This window comes from Motacilla alba, chromosome 5, assembly GCF_015832195.1.
Source record: "Motacilla alba alba isolate MOTALB_02 chromosome 5, Motacilla_alba_V1.0_pri, whole genome shotgun sequence".
Lineage (NCBI taxonomy): Eukaryota > Metazoa > Chordata > Aves > Passeriformes > Motacillidae > Motacilla > Motacilla alba.
This window is the reverse complement of record NC_052020.1, coordinates 26,607,532-26,621,186: the sequence shown is the minus strand read 5'-3', so window position 1 is coordinate 26,621,186 and position 13,655 is coordinate 26,607,532. Positions and strand designations below refer to the sequence as shown.

Sequence of the window (13,655 nt, the reverse complement as noted above, 5' to 3'; positions counted from 1 at the left end):
TGGGAAGCAATATGTCTCAAACTTTGCTATTTTACTGCCTTCTTAAAGTCAGACCTGCACACAGAAAAGTTCAATCACCATTCTTTAGAGAAACAGGAGAATTTAGACTAATAGAGTCAGAAAATTCCATAGAAATGGTAAGGGTAAAGTACCAAAGTATAGCTGAATATATACAGCTGGCATCTTTATCACAAAAGCAGATCAAAGTGTACTTAATATTCAGTTTCTTCTCCCAGCTTATATGGAACACGCAAGTTTACTTCAAAATAACTTTTAAAAACAGTCATTACTTGGCATTTAACATCATGGAGTATTACAGAAAGGTTGGCTGGAGCAGACTGAAATTAAAACACTTCCTCCTACCCAAATAAAAGTTTCCTAAGTCTATAATCATGCAACATTTCGTTCATGGCTAAAATTCTTTAGCTCTTCCATAAATACAAGGTGTTTACCTCCCTAATAACTGGTCAACGTTGATGAACTTTCCAACTTAATTAAACCCACTTACACTTTAGGTTTCCTTTACAAAGACTAATATTTAGAGTTAATTTTTTTTCCTAAAAACTCTGTAGTCTTGGCAGACTTTGGGGACTAACAGCCTGATAATCAGCTACAATGTTCCCAGTCCAGATTCAGATACCTGATACTGCTACAGCCTTTTGCTAAGAAAGTAAGTTAATGTTTAAAGCTACTGACTTGATGCTTCACTTACACAGAACACAGTAAAGGAGTGACCATGTCACAGCTACCATCTGTAACATGTTAGATATAGTGAAATGATGGTTCTACATCTTTAACAAGTGAAAGATGGAATTCTACAGATTGTCCTAAACAGCTGAGGCAAGTGGCTGCACCTGCGCTCCCTGGTGCCTCAGGGTTTCTAGGCAAGAAATACAATGCAGCCTTTCTGAAATCAAGAGCTGATTAAATGAAGACATTCTGGAAACTAACATATAAATGCTTATTTCCATTAGAGCATCAGTCTCAAAAAATCAATGCTCAGAGCTCTCTATGAGAGGTGGCTCTGAAATAAACAATGTTTTGTAGGTAGACTACATAGACAAAAGCTGCTTCTTCCTTCCCCTGAGAGGCAGAAAGAGCAGTCAGCAAGGGAGTGAGATGAAAACACACATTAAGGGACCACAAGTAATAACCTCCTTCCTCTCACAGCCTAAACTTTGCCATTGCTCAAGGTTCTGTGTAAGTGAAATTCTCTAATGGACCTGCTCTCATGCAAGCCCAGCACATGTTCCCTCTAATCATGGCTGTGCAGTTTACCCCTACCCACATAACACTAACCTACTGCCATTTGACCAAGCAGCCCTCATTTAAAGCAAAAACACAAACACCAAGAGTGTTACATCCACACACTAAAGAGGGGAGAAAAAAGTCCCCAAGTCAGTCACCACTACTTGCACCATTCTCACTTCCTTGAGAAGGGGCCCTCACAACTGGGCTGAGAGGCTATGCTTGCCCTTGGCCCAACTCCCTGGTCCAGTGCCATCCTTTATTTCTTTTTTTTTGGAATGAGGAACACCTTCAAAGTGATGCTATGAAATGCTTTTCCCTCAAAAAAAAATTTGAAACACTGTACTTTTTCAAGGGTAGCTCCTTTTTTGTTCACTACTTTGTGCAACCTGCCCTCTCAAAACACACAAACAACTTCTTTTGCTCAAAAATCATCAGCATCCTACTTCCAGATGGAAACTGAGCTAGGTTAAACTATCTGTAAATTAGTTTCTCTATTCCCTGCACTGGAGAACTTAAATTAAGACTCACTCACATTTCAAAGCAGTTTGCAGGAGGTGGCTATGCCAATCCAACTGCCCAGTGCTCCCCCTAGGTCCCATTCTTCCTTAGACAGCATTTGCCAGACCACTTGGAGACAATCCAGCTCACCACAGCAGCAGAAAATACCTTGTGCTGGTTTCATTGAATGATTATGGTTTATGAGAAAGTCAAACACAAAATGCACAGCAGAAGTACACAATGGACAGTGAGAACAGTTCTTCCAGTGGCAGCAGTCAGGTTAAGAATTCATGAGATATCCTGGGTCATCCTTAGACACCCCCACTAGTGTCATTGCCAGGATCAAAACCACTTGCTAGTGAACAGGACCGGCTTGGGAAACACATGTTTGAGCTAAGAGCTCACACCTTTGTCTGTTGATCTGAATGTCATAACCCTGTCTAGGGGCACATCTATCAGACGTGTGTTAGAAGGAATAACCCATTAACCACAGAAACATTTTGAACATCCAAAGAGGCACACAACTATAAATCCCAAGGGTTATAGGCTAGAAAGTAAGAGGACTTGAGTCTAGACTCTGTGCCCTATTTTCTACACTAAGCAGTAAATGCCCTTTCATTTCAATGAGATTCTTCAATTTCTAACTTTCCACCATGCACAGGAGAATTAAACACGATTCATTTGGAGTTTGGCATGGCAAGAATCCAAACATTAATATGGAAAAATTTAAGTTTTCTGGATTTAACCACAAATAACGCACCACTGAATACATCCACAGAACAAAATAAAAATTAAGCCAGATCTCACAAGTCTGCCTTTCACTACTAGAACCTGCATCTTTTACCTTGAAGTTTCTATGAAAAGAGATTAAGGAGAACTGAAAAATAAATTTAAAAACAAAAATAAAAAGGAAAAAAGAAAACAGCAGAGGATCCATGAACCACCTTCCTTCTCAATTAATCTGTGCTGCACCATGAACCATTTTAATTTGTGAAATTTCAATCAATTTGCTATTTTCTTCAACATCCTTTATTTCCTGTGTACCATAAGAATTCTATTTTGATGAAGTCCTTCACATTGGATTTACTACACTGATTTCACAAAATCACACAATCTGCTACTGCCCTGCCTCTTCCCCTTTCTGATGATCTGAATTTCTGATAGTCAGATGTTCCATTAGTCTGCTCCTTCCTTTAAGACCACTGTATAGTGATCTAGACTTACCATAGAGTAAAGGTGAAATGAAAGCATGTTAAACTACTCTGATCATGCTTCAGATGAAAGCCAAGTGATATTTCTATACCCAAACAGATGAGTCATAAAAATCTTAAGTGAATGTGAAGAACCTCCCTAATTTTGCTCTGGACAAGACTGAGAGTAATGAAATATGTTACAACCTAAACAGTAATCACCTAACACATTTTCCATGCACGTGAACTTAAATGATCTCAACTCCTATAGGAAATTATAATATATATAATGTCAGAAATAATATGTATTAATGACAATTCTCTTTGTTAGGTTCTTTACAAATGTTATTGGGACTAAAAACCTGTGGGGAGGACATGGGGACACAATTTCCTATCCTCAGAAAAATAAAAACAACTTCTAAATTGCATGAAAGAATTAGGATTAAACCCAGGAACTTCTGTAACCCAGTTCCAAATTTAAAACAGCAGATAATGAAGTCCCCAAAGTAAATACAGAATTATGCTATACGTAATTTAATACAGTAATGCAGCTCACTTTAGCACCCACACATAAATGAGACTGGTCTGCATACACTCCATTCCAGGATTACTAGGGGAACATTACCTGTTAAACAGCATGTTGAAGCTAAATACAAACTCGTTACTGACACCTAACACATCAGACAAACTGTGTTTGTTTTTAAAAGATGAAAACACCGAATGTGGCGCTTCTGAGAAAAAATAAAATAAAAAAAAATCCCCAAGAGCATCCTTGCTACATCCCTAAACTAATCACGGTCTTCAATAACAATGAGGTGTCTAAAAGAAGCAAGAGCGAAGAATGACCAGAATTCAACACACTCATTGCATAGATCTCAAGGGCTATTAAGTCCTGAGTAGGAAGGCTGTTCACAGTTCCATGTAAACACCTGTGTAGAGAAGCAATTCCCAGTGTACCTCACACCGATACCATCCCCAACTTTATGAAATGAGACTATCCCAAAAATTAGGCCTACAGCTTTCAGCCAGTATTGTTTAGAGCCCTGACAGCCATACATGCCTTATAAATACTGCACCACACAGAAACCCAAGGAAAGCGCAGTGTAAAGCCACAATTTTTGGTCATGAGCTGCGGGCATTATCTATTCCCCAAAGTGTATCTGAAATAACATCCTGGATGGAAGACGGAATTAGGTCTAATGTAAATTTCAAAATATGACAGCTATAGACATTTTACACCTACCAAAGAACAGCAGTCCTCATGCTTTGAGGGTGATATAATGCAAGACTGGCAGATGCCAGTCCCTTTCCACTGAAGAAACTGGGACAACTCACAGCAGATTGATCCGGTATCTCTGTACAGAACTAGACCGGATGCAGTGTCATCTCTCATAGATGAGTCAACACATCATTAGCTATTTCATGATAGCAGCTATTTCAGCTGCAACTGATCAGCTTTTATAGATGTGATGTGTCTCACACCAAAGATGCACATTAGAAAGCTGAAAGACTCTCTCTCAAAGAGGACAAGAAGCTCATGCAGCATTTACCTAGACTAAACACTGAAACAGTGAGCTGAACAATAAGCAATCATTTCCAGTGTAAAAGCCACATAAGATTGAAGCATGTTTGTTTATTTCTAAATGTAACAGGAGCCAGAGACAATGTGTGAAGGGGAACAAAAAAAACCAGTCCTCTGTAAGAGAACTATTTCCCATGCTTTGCAGAAAATCTGAAGGAAGGAAGATTTTGGGACTATTCTTCTTTTCCTTAAGGTAACATTAACATTAGCAAGATAAACTATGTCTTCTCGATCACCACATTAATCATTTTAGCATTTGCCTACACTCTGCCCACACCAGTCAGTTCCATTTCTCACTTGATCTAACGCTATGAAAAATAAAGACATGCATTTAGTTACCCCTCTTTACTTGTGCTCAGATGGCTGCACAGCCTTTACTTGCCGAAACCCCAACTTCTAGGGCCACTATGGAAGGGGACAGAACTAATTCGGGCTGCTAGACTGTGATGCACTATGTAAGGAGCAAGAGCCAAGGCAGTGAGTAAGACCCAGCTGGTTTAAAAAAATCTTGGTATCTGCTAGAAGCAGACAACAAAACAATGTGACAGTACCTGGAGATGTCCTGTCACTCATGGAGCTGAGATGTGCTCCCATCTCTGTAACCTGGCTCCTGTAAGAAGACGATCAGCAGTTTTACAGCTCACATAATTGGACCTACAGAAGCTTCCCTACTGACAAAGGACATCACTGCTTGTGCCACAAAAAACACTGATGCATCTAGAAGAAACTCCAGGGAAGAGCTCCTGAATATATAATCTTCATCTCAGGTGGGATCTTTGGAGGGTGAGGAAGGCAGGTGGGCAGGACCATTCCCATAATGTACTACATCATGGCTACATTAGCTGTATGCACCGGATCCATGTCACTTCCTTTTAGCAACAGCACACCCCCTCTGTTTGTCCTCCCTGACCCAAAGCTCCAGAGTGCTTGAAGAAGTGAAAACAGGGGCTGATCCTGCTGAAAACAAACCTGGAAAAAGGAAATAGTTTATTCCATCTGAGAAAGGAATATACAATCAAACAGTCCTAGGACGGTGCACTGCAATTGCACTGCAGTTCAGAAGTGCAAGAAGTTTAGCTGTCATCAGGCACAACTGCAGATAAGTCATAATCCAGCATCTCAGAAAATTCCAGGACACATCACATTCCAAATAAGTTTCTTACCTCTGAATACATAATTTTTTTTTTTTTTGCCTGAAATGCAGTAGAGGAAAGAGAGCAATACATTATCAAACCAACCAAATTCCCACAAGTGAGAGAAAATATGCAACAGGAGAAGGCAAGCCATTTTGTGGAAAACTTTTTTTTTCCCGAACCAAGTTATGATACTCATTCATAGCAAAACACTGCAGTATATTATTATGAAATTAAAGCAGAAAAATGAGCAATAAGGAAATCAAGACAGAATCAAAAAGATTTTCATCCTGGATTTTCTCAAAAATTATTATTATTATAATCTCCTTCTTCATCTTCACTAGGACTTCCAAATCAAGAATAAAATTTCTGCAGTTCACATGACCTCACTATTTTTGGTGCATCTGTATTCCTACCTCAGCACTGCCTGCCTCAGAAGAAAACCTGAACTATGTCTACAGTACTAGAATAATAATTTAACAGTACTTAAATCAGTATATGGTTAGAGCTGATTTTTTTTTTCTGCTTGAATGATAAATATTCTTTTCATTGTATGATTTTCAGAATTGGGTCCTCACCTTTAAGTCAACAAATACTGTAGGAAGAGAAACCACGTTGCCTTTTCTAGTAACAGTTATGTTCCTGGTCTGTGCAAGGACAAGATGCTGAACTGTGGATAAGACTGACTACTTTGAGAACAAAATCTTACAGACAAAATAAATGATGCTCAAAGCAAGAGTTAACTGTGCAGAAAATAACTTATTGCAACTGAAAATAAAATTTAAGTATGGGACTGTATCTGTAATGTGAGATAATGGACATGAATCTATATTATGTCATATAGGTCAATAAAGGTCACGCCTGAGATGCAAATTCTGTACTTCTAAGAACAAGGAAAACTTTTAGATAGTACTAAGCACATACCTCCTTAAAGTGGTACACCCTACCCCACCTGACAGCAAAGAAATATTCATGTATTTTGGCTGTTAAGAGTGTGGGCCAAGCAAATTTTACAATGATAAACAATCTACATTAATATTAGTATGATGCACCTATTCATAACACATGCAGAGAGTTTGACAAAGCATTCAGTGACTATCTTCTATTTGCCAGCTGCACACAGCAAATCCAAGCCATAGCTTAGATTTTATACATAAAGTCAGCTACAAAAAGGTTGTTAAAAACACAGCTATTTTACAGACACTTTCAGAAAATATCCCATCAAAAAGATACAGACCAGCTGAATTGCAGTCCTTCACTCCCTTGCAGGAGGCTGGCTCTCTGCTACCAAGCTAAGAGAACACACAGGAATGCCCAGTTGCTCAAAGATGGCACAGCTGACAGGCACTTTAAACCAGCAAATGGCCTCTGACAAGTTCATATCATTTAAATAAAGAGGAAGCAATCCTCACGTGCAAACAAATATACATACAAATGTCACGACACTCTTTCAAAGCCACCCTGTGCAAATCCAGTTAAAGAAAGAGCACATTACAAAGGATGCTTCTCATATAGACACTGAAACCTACACAGAAATACCAAACTTTATAGACACAAGCAAAATTGGACATCAATATTAAACTCTGATAATGTTCAAGGTCCATTAATATGACAGCACACAAATAATCATAACTATTAACTAGCTTACTAATAATTCAGCTGGAGGGGGCTAGGGGGGAATGAAAGAAACCCCAAAAAAGCCACTCTATCAGTAGGTATGTGCTAAAATACAAAAAGCAAAACCAACATCACAGTCACTGAATCCTCTAAACTTTTATGTAAGACCTTAAACTAGACAATCTAATTCTTATACTCAGATTTTCAGTATGATAAAAAACTCATACTGAGTTAGGGAATTTGATGCACAGGTGATGTACATTTCAACCTGAAATGCGATGACTCAACATAAATAGAGACTCTGCGCTGATCAGAACTACAAGGAAGAAACTGCACAGGAACCCCAGCCCAGCCCAAAGCACTAAACCTTGACTAGTACCACATTAATGATAGGTAAATTCTTTCTCAGACTTTTTAGACAGATTAAGCCTCACAGGCTTTTTGGAAACAGTGTCACATCTCATTCTTTTAAATCAAAAACAGTCAGCAGAAATACCATGTTAGGCAGACTCTGACAATAAAATAGCCAGCCTTAAAAAAGTATATGCTAAAGGCATAGTAGTAAGCACAGGAAAAGGTTGGATAATTCATCTGACCCACTGCTGAGACATGAAGAAGCCACAACCCTCAAAGCATGACCTGTACAGCTCTACAGTCCTGCAGTTACTGCCACCTGTACAAATCAAATTAATAACAACTGTCTTTTTGTAACAAAAAGTACCCACTGCTTTTTTCCCCTGCAGACTTTAGATTATTAATCTGAGTAAGAAACAAACATTAGAGAGAAAATTTTTTAAAAACCCAGCAATTAAGTTTCATGAGACTCTGGTATTCAGCTCCTTGCTTCATGTGAACTGGTCTAGTACTACTGAGTTCCAGGAAAAACCACCCAAGAAGAAAATTAGAAGTTTGCTGTTACACACATTTGGAAGGCAGGAACACGCTTTTCCCTTATACTGTGGGTAAATATAAATCCAACACTTTTATCATTAGTTACTAAACAAAAGCTAGACCCAGCCTATATTAATTGTGAACCAAGTTTCTATTTGTGTCATTCCTCCATATGGGGAACAAATTCCTTCACATGTCTCCACAGATTTTTACTACAGCAGTCGATGAATTAATGCCTTTGAAAAAAAGACTATCCTCACTCAAAAGCTTAAGGCAACACACAAAGATATCAGCTAACTAAAGATCCAAGCATTTACGAGCCACTCGGCACTACAAGGCACACTGAATAACCAGCAGAATTTGGCTCTTATATGCTCAGCGGTGCCCATCAGCAAACTGCACAGCACTGGAAATGCCAAGGTATCTCTAGTCCTGGTGGATTACAGAAACAAGCTTCTTTAACAGTCTAAAATCAGTTCACCACTGAGAGTGGAGCCTCAACAGAGGCTTGAATCACATTAATGAAGTTGAAACAACATAAAAAGAAGGAAAGAGAGATCATTGATGTTTGGAGTTTTTGCCCCAGAAAAATAAACTGATTAAGAGTGGTCACATCCAAACTTAGAACAGCTAGCACGCAGTAAGAGTGGTTCTGGCCAAGTGCATGTTTTTCTTAGTCTCAGTAACACTTGCAGCTCTTAGATCAGTGAAACAAGCCCAGGCCAATGACCAAGTACACACCTACAGAAAGCAGTTCTGAAGAGCAAACTCTCTGTAGTTATACCTACAGTACTGCTTATAATCCAGCTCACCAGGAAGTTCCAGTTTGTTGTTTCCCCGAAAAGGAAAGGTAATCAGAAAAAGATTCCAAACAGTTTGGTCCAAGTCTTAATACGCTGTACTAGAAACCACAGTTTCACTTAGAAGGGTAACAATTTTGGTTCTGGCTTCAGTATCAAAGCCCACCAGCAAAATCTCAAAAACCCTACAGACTCAGTACTCAAAGAAGCCAAGAGCTTGTTTCACATCCCCAGACTCTGAAATTAATGGCTTTATATTTTCCTCAAGAGCACCTTTACATTTTGGCATATGTATTCCTTTCAAGTAATTTCTAACACAGAAATTAATTTGTCCTGACACACTTTCAGTCACAACTCTGCGGAAACAGAAGTTACCATACAGAAACATCTTTAAGCCATCACATCTGCTAATTACTACTACAGAACACCAGGATTCCACAAAGAATTACTATGTAAGACAAATGCCAAACAAAGTAATTGACATTTTCAGAGCTATCTCCTAACCACACGCTTCAAAGGGGTCTGGATGAATGTCCAACTGTAGCTACATATGACATGATGCCATTTATACATCCAAACTGGTATCTGCCAGTTGCGAGTCTTGCTCAATAAAAATGAAGGAAAAGAAAAAAGAAAGAAGAAACAAGAAAAAAACAAAAACAAAACAAGACCCATAAAACAACAACAAAAACCACATCCTGCGCAGCAGAACAGAAGAGTCTTCCTGATTTTGCTTATTATTAAAATTTTGTTCTTTCTGATGCAACATCTGTTTTAACTATACACCATAAAGAACATGAATTCAAAATGAGCATTTGATGGATCCCACCCTTAGGATGAAAACAAATCCCCTTCCAGACACAGCTGTGTCAGTCTGAGGTTGCTGCGCTGAGCACATCCCTAGTTCCGCATCCCCTGCTCATTACTGTTACCACCCACATCAACGTGCCAGCTGAGAGAAATGGAACAACACTCTTCAATTTATTGTGATTTTTACCTGCCAAGCCAGCTTGAAACAGCTTGCTATAGGTCCTTGTTAACCCAGGTCATGCTGATGGAAATGTATGGCTCCAGAAAAGCTCAAAGAAATTTCAATCAGAGCTACCAATCAGAGCCCCATCCCCAACCCCACTTCAACATAAGTCCTGTTTCCACACCTCGACCTGGATGATCAGTCAGTTCAGATATGTGATCCAGCCAAAATTCAACAAAATAAAAAATAAGCAATTAACTACCTGATTAACTTCTTACTTCACTTAACTCACAGCCACAAAGGCCTCCTCGCCAGCAGCTGAAGGTGCCCAGTCAAGAAGGAGACATGACCACCAGAGCTTCACTTTAAGCTGCCAAGTCTATTGACAAGGCAGAACTACTAGGCAAAACTAAAATTGAGCTGCTTCAGCAGAGTGGTCACAGCCTCCTCCTCCTCCTATGCAAGCAATAACATTTGTATAGCCATGAAGTCAGTTCAGGCAGTTGATCCAACTGAAGCTTAACATTTTTCTGTACGGCCATTTTCAGCTGCATCAGCAAAGAAAGACTAACGGGAAAACAGATCCTTTTGGTGAAAGCATCGGCAGAAAAATCAAAGCTGCTCTGGTGGTAATTCAATAATATGACTGTAGAGGACATGTTAAGTCCTAGCTTGATTGAATTTATGCTTGGTATTCTGCAGGAAAAGAAAGGCAATATGCTCCAATTTCACTTATTAATATTTGAGATCAACTGAAGATTTAACAAGAAATCTGTGATTTTAATATATGTTCACTGATCAAAGCAAACTCCAAAAACAAGACTAAGGACAAGAATTCACATTAGTTTAAACCAAGCTTGCTTGATAAGCTGGCAAAGCAAATAAAAATATAAGTAAACTTTGACCCCTCCCCTAAAGAAAATAACAAAGTCAGCAGAGTGTCAGACAAGTAGATGAGCACAATAAGTAGGATACAACTCCAAATTCATCAATTAGACCAGCTTAGGCTGCCAGTCTCTTACTTGACAGTTTCTGTAAAACATCTTTTCTAGAGTACAAAAGATTAAATTTCTATAGCATTATAGCAATTTTTTTTCCAATGCTGGCAGTTCCATCAATATTACTAGTGGAATAAAACCAGCTATAGGCAGAATTCAAGACATACTTCACATGGCTGTAATAGGATCTCACAAATACACAATAAAAAAATCTACTATAATATGTTTTTCCCAATAGCTTCTATTCCTCGGGAAGGAAGCACTTTTTGCAAAGACTTTCACTACCATTTCAGAAAGTTTTTACCCCATCATATCCACTAAGGTAGAAAAGAAGACTACAGATCATTCCAACACCAAGCAGCTCTATCAAACTACAAAATGTGAGACTTAGAAGTCTGGCAAGTTTTAAGAGCCCAATGTGGCTTGTTGGTTTAGGTTTTTTTCTTCCCAAATGCATAATGCTGTCAAACTACTAACAAAAAATCAGAAGGTTTCACAACACTACGTGAGAAGATAAACAAACTTGTCTACTCTGTCTAGTTTACATGCGCCTTCAGTTTCCACACACTCAAGCTAAATAATAAATGCAGGAAAGTAATTCCCAGGATGAAAAATAGATTTTCTGCTAGTAAGGATTTAAATGGTTCATTTGAATTGCATTTCACATGTATATTTTACGAAAAAAATCTTTTATGTGTTATGTTTAGAGTCCTGTAAATCTGAATTTTCACTGAGGCAATACTATATGCAATTAGAGATTAAAAAGCTTTTACTGTAGGATAACTCAGGGTACCAAGAATCGCAGGCAAGGCTGAACACATCTGAAATTCATTGTTTTGGACTTCGCTCACATTCTTATTTCTTCTGTAAGACTTTTGCTAAGGGAAAAAAAACCAGCACTTCCACAGACAATTGCCAAGAGATGAAGAAATGGAAAACACTCACTGATGAACAGAAAAACAATCTCTTTCTCTATGGTAACTATTAACTTCTGCATAATCATAAAGACCATTTTAGCAGTAACCAAAGATCAATAAGTCAAATAGACCTGAGTCAGAAATCCATTTAAATATTTACATTTTTTGTTACAAGTCATACCTAGAGTATTACTGTAGCCAAAGAGAATGACTGTGCCTTCCATTTTATTCACTCTATTCATTCAGGAGCCTATCTCGAGATGCAGAATGATCAAAAATACAAAACGAGAGCAAAACAAAATCCCTTAAATGGTAGAAATATACGTTGTTGACAGCTATAAGCTTCTCCAGCTCCGGACAGCTGAATTAGGAAATATTGACAACAACACAGAAAACACAGCAGCACACAGAAAAGCTCCCTTATCATTTCATAAACCATTAATGAGCAGGTTATATAAATCTACTGGACCGAAGGAGTTGTAGATCAGATCTGCTGCAAGACATTAACTCTACCGCGAGGGATATATCATTTCATTCTCGAAGACTGTTCATCTCCATGGGCGCAATAAAAGGAGTTAAGAGCACTCCGAACGGGAGCTGCATTTTAACCCTCCGTGACCGACCGAGCACGGAGCGGGGCGATGCTCCCCGGGCCCAGCGCAGCCCCCGCCCCGCACGCTGTTGCTCATCCATCCCTCCTGCGCCCGCAGGACGGGCCGAACCCGGCCGGCTGTTCCTTTGTGCAGCCTGGCGAGCTGCCGCACACGCACTGAGGCACCGGCCAAGCCACGAACCGGGTGAAAAGAGACGAGCCCCGCTGCTCACGGGGGCCCTTTCCCCTACAACTCCCGCTGCCAGCCCGGATCGTCAGCACCATCGCCCAAAAGGCTCGTCCCGACGCCTCCCGAACTTCAGAGCGCCCCAGCCCCAGCTGAGACGGGGCAGCGGGTTTCGGGGAAGCCCCTAGTTCCCCGAGCACCCACTCGCTCCCACGGCCACGCAGGGGCGGCAAGCGATACAAAGCGCCCGGGAGCGGCCGCGCCGGAGGGACCCTCTGACGGAAACCTGGCTGGGATTCAAGGCCTAGGAGAGACCGCAGGCACAGGAGGCAGCCCCGGGAGAATCCCACGAAGCGGCACCGCCCCGGGGGTCGCTTCCTCGGGCCGGCGGCTCGGTGCTCCCCGCAGGCCCTTCGGTGCCGCGGCCGCCCCCCGCAGGCTCCACCTGCGCCGGGCCCCCGCTCCACCGCACCGCGGGGATCGCGCCCCACCCCACCGCCCCCCGCCGGGGCGGGGACCGGAGGGTGCCCCCACGTCGCCCCCCGCCTCCGCACGCACTTTCCCGGAGTACCCCTGCCCCCCCTCATCCCCTCCGGCCCCTCAAGCTTCCCCCGCCTCCGGCGCCCCCCCCCGCCGCCGGACCCACCCGCGCCCCGCGGGGTTTGGCACGGCCCCGTCGCGCCTGCCCGCGGCTCCGGCCACCGGCCGCCGCGGCGAAGGCCTTTCCCCCCATCGCGGCCCGGCCGTGCTCACCTGCTACCCGCAGCCGCCTCCCTCCGGCGCCTCCTCCGCCGCCCGTCGCCACCGAGCAGCGCCGCCGCCGCCGCCGCTCCGCCCCCGCCCCCCGGCCGCCGCTCCCGCCCCCGCCACCAGCCACGCCTATCCCGGTGGCCCATTGGCCAAGCGCCCCGAAGTCCCGCCTTTGGATTGGTGTGAGGAGCCGCCCGTCAAAGCCTCGACCCCGCCCATCCCCGCCCCGCAGGTCCCGGGTGGTTTATTCACTCCGGGGCTTTGGCGCCCCCAATC

The 13,655-nt window shown here is 41.8% G+C and overlaps 1 protein-coding gene across 13 annotated transcripts in view; it reads right to left on the bottom strand.

Moving 5' to 3' along the window:
- Positions 1–13,448, bottom strand: part of NUMB (NUMB endocytic adaptor protein) — a 92,272-nt gene extending 78,824 nt beyond the window's left edge. For 11 of the 13 annotated variants that reach the window (XM_038139643.1, XM_038139654.1, XM_038139659.1 and 8 more), the window contains exon 1: positions 13,383–13,448. The gene's annotated coding sequence lies outside the window, so the exon portion shown is untranslated. The other 2 variants (XM_038139645.1, XM_038139647.1) reach the window with 2 other exon arrangements.
- Between the last annotated feature and the right edge of the window lie 207 nt (positions 13,449–13,655).